General features: G+C 42.3%; 1 protein-coding gene across 2 annotated transcripts in view; it reads left to right on the plus strand.

Moving 5' to 3' along the window:
- The first annotated feature begins 11800 nt into the window (after positions 1 to 11800).
- SCN4A (sodium voltage-gated channel alpha subunit 4) overlaps positions 11801 to 15324 on the plus strand; it is a 140942-nt gene continuing 137418 nt past the window's right edge. For both annotated transcript variants that reach the window (XM_040331479.1, XM_040331478.1), the window contains exon 1: positions 11801 to 11909. The gene's annotated coding sequence lies outside the window, so the exon portion shown is untranslated. The remainder of the gene's footprint in view (positions 11910 to 15324) is intronic.

The raw sequence follows: 15324 nt of genomic DNA on the forward strand, positions 1-15324 counted from the left end.
ACCCACCCCTTTCTGTGAAGGCCACACCCCTTGCGGTTTAAGACCCACCCTGAAATGTTCAAGTGGGGACACTAGTTCTGATGGCCGGGGGGGGGGGGGCAATGGATTCCCTTAATTTGCATGGATTTCCTCTCACTTCCTGTTTGGCTATGGGACAGGAAGTGAAGGGAAATCTCTGCAATGGGACAGGGATGGTAAAAAAATTGAAGCGACATCCCCCCCCCCCCCCACAGTTGCAAAATGCCAACCGCCCACATACTGGAAGCAGTGCGGCCGATTTATGGGGGTGCTGCCCCCTGCAAAGTGCTACCTTGTTGGCCTAGGCCAGGATACAGCATTGGTTCAAGGCACTGACAGTCAGCCAAATCCCTAATGAAAATTTTGTGGCTTTTACTCCAGTGAATGCAGAAATAAAACCCTCTTCTATGGCTTGCAGTACAGCATGTCTTCATAAGGTTTGTCGTATGTCTTGTACGTCACCGCGTTCTTGATGGTCGGAATTTCTGACAAGATTTGTGTGACCGTGTGTATGCAACACAAGTTTGAGCCAACATTCCATCAAAAAAAATCCACGGATTTCTTGTCGGAATTTCCGATCGTGTGTACGGGGCATAAGAGGGGAAGTCCCTTCAATTTCTGGGAGATTTCTTCTAACTTCATGTTGCTTCTTTGGGACAGGAAGTGAAGAAAATTTTCACCAATGAAACACAGACAGCAACTATTAAATATTACCGGAATTAACTTGTATCTTCCTTAACTCATATTCCCTTAAAAAAGATAGGAGTTAATCCCAGTGTTGCCAACCTACCAGATTGAAATTTACTGGCACGACACCCGAAATTTACTGGCGCAGCCACGTTTTTACTGGCATTTCACGAAAGTTACTAAATTGCAAATTTCAGTATTTCAAAACATATTTTTGTTATTTTCGCTATAAAAAGGGCAAATTTAGTCATATCACCCCCTGCCTTCACCCCCCTCTGCGGTGCCACAATCTCCCCTTGCCTCCAATGTCCCTCTGCCTCCAATCTCCCCCAAGCCCCCTGCCTCAAATCACCCCCTGCCTTCATCGTCCCCTGCCTTCATCGTCCCCTGCCTCCATCCCCCTCTGTGGTGCCACCAACAACCCCTGTCTCCATCCCTCACCCTCTGCGGTGCCACCATCCCCCTCTGCGGTGCCACCAACACCCCCTGCCTCCAATAACCCCCTGCCACTAACACCCCCTGCCTCCATTGCCCCCTGCCTCCACCCCTCTCTGTGGTGCCACCACAGCCACCATCACCCCCTGCCTCCAATCACCCCCCCGCCTCCAATCTCCATGCGCAATTCCAAGCCTAACCGATCTCGCCTATTTTTACTGGCACATTCCCGCAACCACAGACATTTACGAACCGGGGGGAAAAGTGATCAAATACCAATAAAAGAAAGCTCTATTTGTGGGGGAAAAAATTATAAAAATTTCATTTGTGTACAGTGTTGCATGACCGCGCAATTGTCATTCAAAGTGTGACAGCGCTGAAAGCTGAAAATTAGTCTGGGCAGGTAGGGGGTGAAAGTGCCCTGTAGGCAAGTGGTTAAATGGGTTGTAAACCCTGGTGTTTTTTCACCTTAATGCATCTTATGCATGAAGGTGAAAAAAATCTCTTCTAGTGACCAGCCCCCTAGCCCCCTGTTTTACTCACCTGAGCCCTGGAATTTCCTACGACGGAGATGCTCTTTTCCTCTGCCCAGGGTATGACATGCTTGTTATTTTTATTTTATTTTTTTAAACGTGAACTTATTCCAGTGCTGGCGAACCTTGGCACCCCAGATGTTTTGGAACTTCATTTCCCATGATGGATTGGGGGGATCCGCGCTTAGGATAAAAAGGGTTAATTAAGCTGCTGCCTCCCTGACAGGTTTCAATGAAACCTGGAAGTAATGGTTAATTAGATTTGGGGATAGTGGCGCTGCTTATATTTAAGTGTACACAAGATGTCCTATATTTTAGGGCGATGTTATATTTGTAGGGGTGCTCCAATTACTAGGAGAGACCAATGGAGGTGGGTCTCCTAGACCTTATTATCGTTTATCCAAACGACCAGGTGCTACCCCCTATTATTGCTTATAATCCGCACTGGTGTCCCAATGATCCGTTGGTTCTTCCAGTGGAATTAGTACGTGTACTTCAGAGGGAGTATGAGATCAGCCAATAAGTTAAATTGTATTCTGGTAGTGTCCTATATGCTAGGTGTCACATGTGCTTTTAAAGTATGACCTTGAAGTGATAATATGTGCAATATGTGTTCAAATCCAATATTCCTTGATATCCAAATAAAATATAAATAAAACACAGAGAAAATATATGTATAAAGTGTCCCCCAGGGCACTATAAGTGAAAATTAGGGGTTTACCCCCCTTTTTGGTGGCTAAACAAATATGAATAAATGCCAGCCAGATAATATGTGAATAGTTGGTGCCTAGTTCCAGGGCACTGTGCAGGCAAAACGTAAAGATTATATGGTGAACCTTAGTGTGAATCGCTTCTACCAAATGGTGAAAAACAAAACAATATATATATGTAAATATGTAAAGAAAAAATAATAATAATAAAAAATATTGCAAATAAGGACAATACTGTACGGTTAAGACCACCCGCAAGAAGTATTAACCTGGTATAAAGGTTAGGTGCAAAGCTAAAGTTGTTACATAGAATAGGATAAACAAATGTGGATAAATATATGAACCAACTGTGATTATTTAAAACACAGTCCCAAAGGAAGTGAACATGTGAGGAATGAAGTGGAATGTCCAAGTTCACATATATAAATAATCAAAAAATGGATGAGCATAGACACCCCACAGTGGGTGTGAGCAATAGTGTTGCTTGAAAAAATCTCTTAATTAAATAGGATCTCAAGAACCAAACAATAGTTCAGTTTGGAAACAATGTATCGCTGGTATTAAAAGTGCATGATTGGAGAAACAAAATAGTGACTTCATGTGATTTTCTTCTCGATTGATTTAAACGTGACTTTTGTGCTCCCCCTGTTGGGTCCCCACTCACCAGATGTTGGCACCCCTAGGGGCAAAAGGCAATGGTGGTGGTACCTCGATACTTGTTGTTGTGCTGGTGTATAAAACGGCAAACCAATGCTTTATCACCTCTCCAGAGGGGGAGGGAAGAAAATCCAAGCAGCTTCCAGGTGTCCGAGGGATATTGATTAAAGGAGAAAAAAAAAAAAGAAAAGAAAAAATCCACATAGCGTGACACTGCGTTTTGTAAAAGAAAAAGACCATTCGTCTTTATTTAAAAATTATATATTGGGTGGTATAGCAAACCAATCAACAATCCCAAATCCCCGTGGGATATATGTACAGGTAAGCTTTTTTAGGAAACCACTTCCATGGAATAAAAAGGGGTTTTTTTGAAGATCAGAAGACCAATCAAAAAAAGGATTTTGCAGAAAAATTAAAAATAGAGAAATAAAATAAAATGTGGAAACACAGTAAGCCCTGTTATCTGTTTCTACTCTCGAGCTAGCTAGCGAAGCCTGTGCCAATCGGTGCCGCCGTGCAGCAAGCAGAGAGCGTCCGTGGCTTTCCCTGTCAGGCAAATCGCGGCTCGGAGGACAGCGATGCAGTCAGCTGCTGGGCCGTGCGTACGTGTGTGCTTGCGTCTATGGTCACCTGACGCGTTTCGTCGTATGACGTTCTCAAAGGCGATTCAAGCTCCAGACGTACGCTCATGTTTTTTATACACGGCTTTGGATGTGTCCCGCCTATCGTGAGGGAATTGAATGGCTGGCTCTACGGTTACTTTAACCCTTTGGTCCTCCCACCTATTACCCTTGGTATAATCTATTAGCATTATGTGGAAGGACACAGCCGGCGCCGTAGACAAAAATAGCACTTTCTATTTATGTTAAACAATCTAGTGATTAAGCAATTGTTAATGCCCCAGTATGAACATGTAATAAGTGAAGTCCATATGATGAGAATCCATTATACTACAAACTTTCTGATGCAAATACACAACACATCTATACAGTGATGATAAAGAGACTAATTATTGAATAATGATAATTAAATTTGTATATATTTATATAACCACATTAATTAAATAAATAGTTTTCCTGACCTGTGGGGTCAGGGGGAAATATTATGCAGAATGTATGGGATGGTAGTGGTTGGAATATGAGACTCAAATCAGTGTCAAGGAATCCTATCAAGATTCCATAAATATCCAATACTATAAATAATTCTATGCAGATACCTCCATGTATTTATAGTGTATTATCCCATGTGCATGGTGGGCAAGCTTTATGTGGGGGAGCCCGTTATTCCCCCGTGATGAAGGAGGGTGGGGCGGGGGGTTTTTACCCCCTAAAACAGCATTATATTGTCATCTCAGGCGATCTATTTAGGTGAATAATCTATATACTAGGAGGAAAGAAAAGGAATGGTTCCATACTTCTCTCTCAGATTAGTATGACGTGGAGTTCTTATTCAAAATTTTTTTGATCCATATATGGAAAAACAAAAAACAAAATATATATATGAAATACTGCATATGTGCCTTTCTATAATGCCGGATTTTTCTATATTCCAATGGGGCCTATCATTTATTTCAGATTGGTGCCGGTAGCTTGTAAAAGGAATATTTAGGAACCCCATAACTTTTTATGGAATATAGTCACCTCCTGTCTAAGGATGAGGGATGTTATGGACCAGAGCCCATTTCTTTTAATTGAGATAGAGTTGTTTGAAAATTTTTTTTTTTTTTTTTTTTTATATTTAGTTTTGATCTTATATTGGTACTTTATATATGATAACTTTATTTGCTTTTATTATGCTTAGTCTGGAGGTGAGGAATTGATACTTCTAGGATGGAGTTCACCTATTGGTTCTGCTGTTTGATTCTGTCAGAGAGTATTCCTAACAAAAAATAACCTTCTTTTTAAAAAGATTCCTTTTTGTGTGGAATAAATCAGGGGATACGTTTTATCTGAAGTATTGTTGGTAAGGGTCGGACCTCCAATGGGGTATCTAGTTATAATGATCTTATTTTTATTAAAAATCGGAAATGAAACAATTCAAATCTATGTCTAAGTTTAGGCCCCTAGGCGCTAGAGATCCCATCTTGTGTATCCATCTTGTTTCATTTTGTGACACTTGTACTCGTTTATTGCCACCCCGCCAGTGATCCTTGATCATATCGATCCCAAAGAAGGTCATGCAACTCGGATCTTTGTGGTGTTTCTCTGCGAAGTGTCTCGAGAGGCTGTGCTTAGAGAAGCCTTTTTTTATGTTTCTTATATGTTCTCGGATTCTTACACGCAGGGCTCTGGTGGTACGGCCTATGTACTGTAGGTGGCATGGGCACTCAATAACATAAGTCACGTGCGTGCTATTGCACGTGATTAGTTCTTTTATTTGGTATTCCTGGTTATATACTGTGGATTTAAATGTGGTTTTTTTCCGGGGTTGGGGTCGGTTGGTTCTGCATGGGAGGCACCGTTGACACCTATAGAAGCCTTTAAGGTCTGGGCATATGTTGATGTTCTGAGGAGGATCTAATACATTATGCACTAGATGTGTCCTTAAGGTGGGAGCTCTTCGGTAGATGAACTTGGGGCGAGGTGGAAGAATGTTAGCCAGTGTTCTGTCTTCTCTGAGGATGGGCCAGTACTTTCTAAAAATCTTCTCCACTTGTCGATACTGGTTATTGAATCCAGTGATAAAGGATAAATCCATTTTTGGTACTGTTGTGGATTTCTTTTTCTTCAACAGTGTTTCCCTGTCCATTGATCTGATATTGTTCTTTAGTTTGGTTAATAGATCTTCTTTATAACCTTTTTCGAGGAATCTCTTAGTGAGTACTTCTGCTTGGATATCATAATCTTCTAATCGTCGACAGTTTCTCCTTACTCTCAGCAGTTGTCCTTTTGGGATATTGCCTATCCACTGGGGGTGGTGGCAGCTGGAGGTGGATATGTATCCATTTCTATCGGTTTTTTTGAAGAATGTTTTTGTGCAGAGCTCCCCATTGTGCTTAAAGATCTGTAGATCCAGATAGTCAACAGACTGATCATGCCATTTCCCCGTAAAGGTTATACCAAATCGATTATTATTTAATTCCTGTATGAAGGTTTTTAGGCTGTCTTCTGTCCCATCCCAGAGGATGATAAGATCATCTATGTATCTTCTGTAGTGTCGTAGCTGAGGTATAATCTGCCCATATATATGTTCTGATTCCCACATGTCCATAAATAAGTTAGCGACACTGGGGGCGTAGCGAGCCCCCATCGCTACGCCCTTCTTTTGTACATAGAACTGTTTCTTGTACCAGAAGTGGTTATTTTCCATGGCCATTTTCAAGCCCTCTAATATAAATGTTACTTGTTCTTGCCTCATTTCAGTAAGTTCATGCAGTGCCTTTTCCACTCCTTTTAGTCCGTCTTTTTGCCTTATACTTGTGTATAACGAGTCCACATCTATTGTTGCCAATAGTAGATTCTCAGTGTTCTTGATATTCCCTAATTCTACCATTAGTTGAGTGCCATCCTTCAAATGGGATCTCCCTTTCGTTACCAGTGGTTTGAGGTATTGGTCCAGGTATTCTCCTAGACGCGAAAATATGGAATTTATACCACTTACGATCGGTCTTCCTGGCGGTTTCTGTAGTCTTTTGTGAATTTTAGGCACCTGATATATGACTGGTGTCTTAGTGGACTCAGATATCAGGTACTTCGCCTCTTTAGTATTCAGGATCCCCAGTCTTACTCCCTTCTTGACATATTTGGATAATTGTTTTTTATATGTGGGTCCAGGGTTCTTCTTTAGCTTCACATATGTGTCAGGTACAACATAAAGCTTGCCCACCATGCACATGGGATAATACACTATAAATACATGGAGGTATCTGCATAGAATTATTTATAGTATTGGATATTTATGGAATCTTGATAGGATTCCTTGACACTGATTTGAGTCTCATATTCCAACCACTACCATCCCATACATTCTGCATAATATTTCCCCCTGACCCCACAGGTCAGGAAAACTATTTATTTAATTAATGTGGTTATATAAATATATACAAATTTAATTATCATTATTCAATAATTAGTCTCTTTATCATCACTGTATAGATGTGTTGTGTATTTGCATCAGAAAGTTTGTAGTATAATGGATTCTCATCATATGGACTTCACTTATTACATGTTCATACTGGGGCATTAACAATTGCTTAATCACTAGATTGTTTAACATAAATAGAAAGTGCTATTTTTGTCTACGGCGCCGGCTGTGTCCTTCCACATAATGCTAATAGATTATACCAAGGGTAATAGGTGGGAGGACCAAAGGGTTAAAGTAACCGTAGAGCCAGCCATTCAATTCCCTCACGATAGGCGGGACACATCCAAAGCCGTGTATAAAAAACATGAGCGTACGTCTGGAGCTTGAATCGCCTTTGAGAACGTCATACGACGAAACGCGTCAGGTGACCATAGACGCAAGCACACACGTACGCACGGCCCAGCAGCTGACTGCATCGCTGTCCTCCGAGCCGCGATTTGCCTGACAGGGAAAGCCACGGACGCTCTCTGCTTGCTGCACGGCGGCACCGATTGGCACAGGCTTCGCTAGCTAGCTCGAGAGTAGAAACAGATAACAGGGCTTACTGTGTTTCCACATTTTATTTTATTTCTCTATTTTTAATTTTTCTGCAAAATCCTTTTTTTGATTGGTCTTCTGATCTTCAAAAAAACCCCTTTTTATTCCATGGAAGTGGTTTCCTAAAAAAGCTTACCTGTACATATATCCCACGGGGATTTGGGATTGTTGATTGGTTTGCTATACCACCCAATATATAATTTTTAAATAAAGACGAATGGTCTTTTTCTTTTACAAAACGCAGTGTCACGCTATGTGGATTTTTTCTTTTTTTCTCCTTTAATCAATATCCCTCGGACACCTGGAAGCTGCTTGGATTTTCTTCCCTCCCCCTCTGGAGAGGTGATAAAGCATTGGTTTGCCGTTTTATACACCAGCACAACAACAAGTATCGAGGTACCACCACCATTGCCTTTTGCCCCTAGGGGTGCCAACATCTGGTGAGTGGGGACCCAACAGGGGGAGCACAAAAGTCACGTTTAAATCAATCGAGAAGAAAATCACATGAAGTCACTATTTTGTTTCTCCAATCATGCACTTTTAATACCAGCGATACATTGTTTCCAAACTGAACTATTGTTTGGTTCTTGAGATCCTATTTAATTAAGAGATTTTTTCAAGCAACACTATTGCTCACACCCACTGTGGGGTGTCTATGCTCATCCATTTTTTGATTATTTATATATGTGAACTTGGACATTCCACTTCATTCCTCACATGTTCACTTCCTTTGGGACTGTGTTTTAAATAATCACAGTTGGTTCATATATTTATCCACATTTGTTTATCCTATTCTATGTAACAACTTTAGCTTTGCACCTAACCTTTATACCAGGTTAATACTTCTTGCGGGTGGTCTTAACCGTACAGTATTGTCCTTATTTGCAATATTTTTTATTATTATTATTTTTTCTTTACATATTTACATATATATATTGTTTTGTTTTTCACCATTTGGTAGAAGCGATTCACACTAAGGTTCACCATATAATCTTTACGTTTTGCCTGCACAGTGCCCTGGAACTAGGCACCAACTATTCACATATTATCTGGCTGGCATTTATTCATATTTGTTTAGCCACCAAAAAGGGGGGTAAACCCCTAATTTTCACTTATAGTGCCCTGGGGGACACTTTATACATATATTTTCTCTGTGTTTTATTTATATTTTATTTGGATATCAAGGAATATTGGATTTGAACACATATTGCACATATTATCACTTCAAGGTCATACTTTAAAAGCACATGTGACACCTAGCATATAGGACACTACCAGAATACAATTTAACTTATTGGCTGATCTCATACTCCCTCTGAAGTACACGTACTAATTCCACTGGAAGAACCAACGGATCATTGGGACACCAGTGCGGATTATAAGCAATAATAGGGGGTAGCACCTGGTCGTTTGGATAAACGATAATAAGGTCTAGGAGACCCACCTCCATTGGTCTCTCCTAGTAATTGGAGCACCCCTACAAATATAACATCGCCCTAAAATATAGGACATCTTGTGTACACTTAAATATAAGCAGCGCCACTATCCCCAAATCTAATTAACCATCATTTCCCATGATGCTCATGTACTCTGCAGTGTAGTGGAGCATCATGGGAAATGTAGTTCCAAAACATCTGGGGCGCCAAGGTTCGCCATCACTGACCTATAGTATCACTTTAATTAAACAGGTTCTGAGGCTAATTGAATGCAGGTAAGGCAATAAGTGAGTTTAATTACCACCTTAATCAGCCACAGAACCTGTGTAATTAATATGTGTTTGAGTTTAAAGGGATGAGGTGGCAACCCTAGCTAAGATGGGAACAGACACTATTTTTATTATAGGGAAATTAAAACACATCCATGCACGTTAAAATGTAACAGTGTAAATGAGCCCTTGGGCCTCATTCCCACAGGCACTAAATCTCCTAGATTGTGAATAGACCATGTGCTTATGAGGCTTGAGCCACTAGATGCTGCAACCACGTATTGGGAATGCATGCGCTCATCACAATTTGAAAGGTGTGCCTTGCTGGCTCATGGGATATTTACAGGCCTCAGCCCCCTTGTGAATGAGGCCTTAGGGAGGACCATAAAAGCCAATGGCAGCGCATCAAAGCACATATGCACATATGGCGGTTGTATAGTCAAAAAAAATATAAAAATAATTGTGCCACCTGTAAAGGAAAAGCATAATGAGCTAGTATGCACCTTAGAACGAGGCGTCGGTACCTCTGCCGGTCCACGCCGAGGGAGATGACATTTCCCCTTGGCGTGTCTTCCGGGTATCGCGGCTCCAGCGCCGTGAGTGGCTGGAGTTGCGATGCGTGCGGGAGATTTCTCGTCTGCCGGGCCTTAAGCCGAGAATCCCCTGTGCGCATGCACCACTGCATTCAGCGGCTCACTGCAAGGGGAATATCTCCTAAACCGTAAAGGTTTAGGAGATTTTTTTTTACCTACAGGTAAGCCTTATTATTGGCTTACCTGTAGGTAAAAGTAAAAAAAAAAAAAGACTATACAAACACTTTAATGCTGCAAAAATATAAATAAAACCACAGGCATAGATCTCAATGGGCCCTTAAAGCCTCACACACACGATTAGATTTTCTTCAGATTTTTGTCTTTAGATTTGCCAAAACCATGTAGTGCAAGGGCCTGTCTGATTGCATACAAATTTGAGAGAAAAATCGCATGACAAGTCGCAGCCTATTGGAGGCAATGGCACTGTTCCAATCGGTGCAACACCGATTTTGCAGCAACGCACCGATTTGCAAAAGTAGTTCCTGCACTACTTCTGCCAATTTCAGGTGCGATTTCAATAGACATCTGTACATGAAACCACACAAATGTCTATCAAGTAGCACCTGAAATCACACTGGCCTTGCTACTTAGAAATCACGCTACTCCAAGTGAAAGCGTGATTTCAAAGTAGCATCAATGTGAACCAGGGCTTAAGGTTTGACCTGATACTGCCGGGCTGTGGCCTATTTGCAGCCGGGCCGCGAAAGCTGCACTGTGTGAGGTGCGGCGGCGGGCAAGCAGAGAGATAACATCTCTCACCGCTTGCCTGGATCAAAGCACTTCCGCCCACACAGCGGGGCTGCTACACTGCGGCGAGGCGGAGGAGCAGAGAGATGACTGAGATCACCTCTTACCGCCCACCCAGATCTTGGCACTTCTGCCCACACAGCGGGTCTGCTTCACTGCGGCGAGGCGGGAAGAGCAGAGATATGAGATCATCTCTCACCGCCCGCCCGGACCTCGGCACTTCCGCCCAATCAGCGGGGCTGCTACCCTGCGCCGAGGTGGGAAGAGCAGAGAGATGATATCATCTCTCACCACCCGCCCTGCATTACCGCTGTTCTCCCTCACTGGCATGTGCGGCCACCACGGCAGGTGACAAACCACATCTGGTGGCAGGTGACATGGCAAGTGGCAATCCACACCTGGTGGCAGGTGGCAATCCACACCTGGTGGCAGGCGATGTGGCAATCCACACCTGATGGCTGGTGACGTGGCAAGTGGCAATCCACACCTGGTGGCAGGCGACGTGGCAATCCCCACCTGCCATTTAACCATTTAATTTTATATTACAATGCAATGACAGAAATAATGTGCTTCAATCATCCCAACCACATATCAGCCAATGTTCTGCGATTATTGAAGCGTTAACACCAGCCATTTCCCTGACAAATTGCCTGCGAAAAGCCACATAACAACCCAACACCCCCCCCCCCCCCCCCCGGCCTTGGCACGATTCTATTCCACATCACCGGTCCTCGGTGCCACAAAAGTTGGGGACCACTGTTATATGGTTTTAGCAAATCTGAAGACAAAAATCTGCAGAAAATCGAATAGTGTGTATGGGGCTTAAAGGTCCGATCATCACCGCGTCTAAACTCTCCCAGCAGCGGCCTGATTTAACAAGCCACAGGAGGAACACATGGCTCAGAATGATAAGTGAAGACACACAACACAGATGTCCCCTGGGTCCTCACACGTGTACACGCAGCCCTTCTCCTAGCACATACTTGCATGTCATATCACTGGCCAAGTAGGGAATTAATGTCCGAAACCTGAGAGAGGCAAGTTTTACCTGAAGAGTTTGTTAGATGCTCAGATTTCAGGCGTGATCATCTGACATCAGCTGCAGCTGTCCTGTGAGGAGTCTCTGGCTGGGACTCACACACTCAGGAATAGTCTGAGCCACAAAACTCCTCTCCTTAAGGATTTCTCATGTCCATCTGACAAGGTAATTCCATTTTTTTTTCTTTCACTCATTTAATGCAGAAATCTCTCCAGCCTGGAACAGATTATGGAGAAAATAGATTTATCTACCATGTGATTGGATTAAACCTTTCTGTCTTTTAAAGTACCAATCTTGGATCGGCGAGATTACCTGATCTTTAGATATAAATCTGCAATGCATTGTGTTTTTATGGCTTGGTAGCATGGGATTAACCCATATGGACAAATGTCTCATTTGCAAGACACTGATTCCAGTTGCAAATGAACCAGTTTAAAAAATCAATAAATTAATTCAAATTTCAGAAGTTGGTGAGCTTTATAGTGTCTGGTATTCCACCAAAGGCCAAACAAGCCAAACAAGTTTATTAAAAAAAATATATATATATATATATATATATATATATATATATATATATATATATTATTATATATATATTTTTTATAAATCTCTCCCTATTTCAATTCATTTAAATAGCTAATGATCATATTATAAAATGAATTGTTCATCCATCCATGCACGGATGTGTGTGTGGAAATGTCTGTTTTTTTTTTATTTATTTTTTTATTACATTTTTTGTTGTTGTGTTTTTTGTTTTGTTTTTGTTTTTCTTGTCCTTTTTCTCCTTCCTTCCTTCCTTCCTTCCTTCCTTCCTTTCTTTCTTCCCCCCTTTTTTTTTATTTTAATTTTTTTTTATATGTTTGTCTTTCTTTTGTTATGAACATTTGAAAAGATTCTTACATAAATGAAGCAGGGGTAATTTAAGTATAGATTCCTCTTATGAATGGGTGGTAAGATATTGACTTTCAAAATGTTGGAAAGAATAGTCTTTTTTTTTTAAGCTTTAATATTGTTTTGATATATGGGATACAATGTTCCAGATTATTATTATTATTATTATTAATACTATTTAAGGTACAGTAAAACCTTGGTTTGAGAGTAACTTGGTTTGAGAGCGTTTTGCAAGACAAGCAAAATATTTTAATACATTTTGCCTTGATATACAAGCGATGTCTTGATATAAGAGTAGCGTCATGTCACAACTGAGTATAAAAAAAGAAGAGAGGAGCCTCTAAGTGTAGCAATACGGTTACATTTAATGAAGGTACAACATTTAGCAACTTATTGCTACACTTAGAGGTGCCTCTCTTCTCTTTTATACCCTGTAAAAAAAATGCTTTGATATACAAGTGCTTTGGATTACAAGCATGTTTCTGGAATGAATTATGCTCTCAAACCAAGGTTTTACTGTACTTATATAGCGCTCTTTACATATACATTGTACATTCACATCACTCCCTGCCCTCATGGAGCTTATGAAACAGTTGATTAAATCAATAAATTAATTACATTTTCAGAAGCTCTTGCAAAATCTAAGGTAGATATGCAAACTACTAATAAAAATATAAACATAAAATAAATTGTAACTGTAGCTTCTCTTTACTGTATTACTTCTATCAGTCCATTCTGTTGCTTTTCTATATATTAGCAGGCAGGTCAGGCAATGTTACAGCTGAGAATGCTGGTCTTGTTAGAAGTTGTATTACACGGTTGATTTATATGTGTGTCCAGGTTACATTGATCTATATATCCAATATGTTCTACTTCTAACAGAGTTTTTAGAAAGCTTTACAGATGTTATCTGAATACAAAAAAAAAAAAAAAAAGTGGAATATATTTAGCTTTGTATATGGTGACCTAATAAGACCGCAAAAGCCAAAATATTCTCCAATGTTGTGCACAGTCCTTGGAAGTGAGCTTGCAAGGAGAAAAACCTGGTAACAAGATGGCCATGGAAAATAAGTAACTGAACTTGTAGACCAGAGCCAAGATTTTGACATTAAAAGGAATTGGACACGACAGGAATTGATTTATGGGGAAAAAGTGGGCGGCAGAAGAGGCGTCAAGATGGGCGAGCCCGAAACTAATATTGTAAACAACTTTATATGTATAAAACAAGCCGTACTCCTAGTTTATTCCTTGTGATTTCATTTGGAAAATGTCTACAGCAGTTAAGTAAGTTTAGATCTTGTCTAATATTGTGGCCCTTCTGTTAGTTACATAAGGCATTGCATATATTGTTTGTTCTTTTTCAAGGAAAATGCAAAGATTTTCATAATTGTGTCGTCAATCTTTAATATACAGAGCCACATTTAGTCTAGTTATTACAAGTGAACCTTCCATTAGATGTGCAGTACTTAAAATCGACTCCTATGGATTGCGAGCATAATTTGTTCCAGAAACATGCTTGTAATCCAAAGCACTTGTATATCAAAGCATTTTTTTTACAGGGCATAAAAAAGAGAGGCACCTCTAAATGTTGTACCTTCGTTAAATGTAACCATATTGCTACACTTAGAGGCTCCTCTCTTCTCTTTTATACTCAGTTGTGACATGACGCTACTCTTATATCAAGACATCGCTTGTATATCAAGGCAAAATGTATTAAAACATTTTGCTTGTCTTGCAAAACGCTCTCAAACCAAGTTACTCTTAAACCAAGGTTTTACTGTTAAAGCTGAATTCCGGTTTTCTTAAAAAAAAAGTGTTGTTTTGTGTAGGAGGATCTAATTGTGAGTATTACCCTGGATATTAAAACCAAAAACACAAATGCAACAAATTGCAGCTTACCAGTCCTTTAATGTGGTGGCTGCATTAGTTTCCTCTCCCCTCCCTCTCTCCCCCTCTCTCCCTCCCTCCCCCCCTCCCTCTCTCCCCCCCTCCCCCCCTCCCCCTCCCTCTCTCCCCCCCCCCTCTCTCCCCCCCTCCCCCTCCCTCTCTCCCTCCCCCTCCCTCCCCCTCCCTCCCCCTCCCTCCCCCTCCCTCCCCCTCCCTCCCCCTCCCTCCCCCTCCCTCTCTCCCTCCCCATCCCTCTCTCCCCCCTCCCCCCCCTCTCTCCCTCTGCCCCCCCCTCCCTCTCCCCTCACTCTCCCCCTCCCCCCCTCCCCCCCTCTCCCCTCCCTCTCTCCCCTCCCTCCCCTCCCTCCCCTCTCTCCCCTCCCCTCTCTCCCCTCCCCTCTCTCCCCTCCCTCCCCTCTCTCCCCTCCCTCCCCTCTCTCCACTCTCTCTCCTCCCTCCCTCTCTCCCCTCCCTCGCTCCCCTCCCCCTCCCTCCCCCTCCCTCTCTCCCTCCCCCTCCCTCTCTCCCTCTCTCCCCCTCCCTCTCTCCCTCCCCCTCCCTCTCTCCCTCTCTCCCCCTCCCTCTCTCTCCCCCTCTCCCCTCCCTCTCTCCCCTCCCTCCCCTCTCTCCCCTCCCTCCCCTCTCTCCCCTCCCTCCCCTCTCTCCCCTCCCTCCCCTCTCTCACTCTCTCTCCTCCCTCCCTCTCTCCCCTCCCTCGCTCCCCTCCCTCTCTCCCCTCTCTCCCCTCCCTCCCCTCCCTCTCTCCCCTCTCCCCCCTCCCTCCCCTCCCTCTCTCCCCTCT

The sequence above is a fragment of the Rana temporaria genome, chromosome 12 (assembly GCF_905171775.1).
Source record: "Rana temporaria chromosome 12, aRanTem1.1, whole genome shotgun sequence".
NCBI lineage: Eukaryota > Metazoa > Chordata > Amphibia > Anura > Ranidae > Rana > Rana temporaria.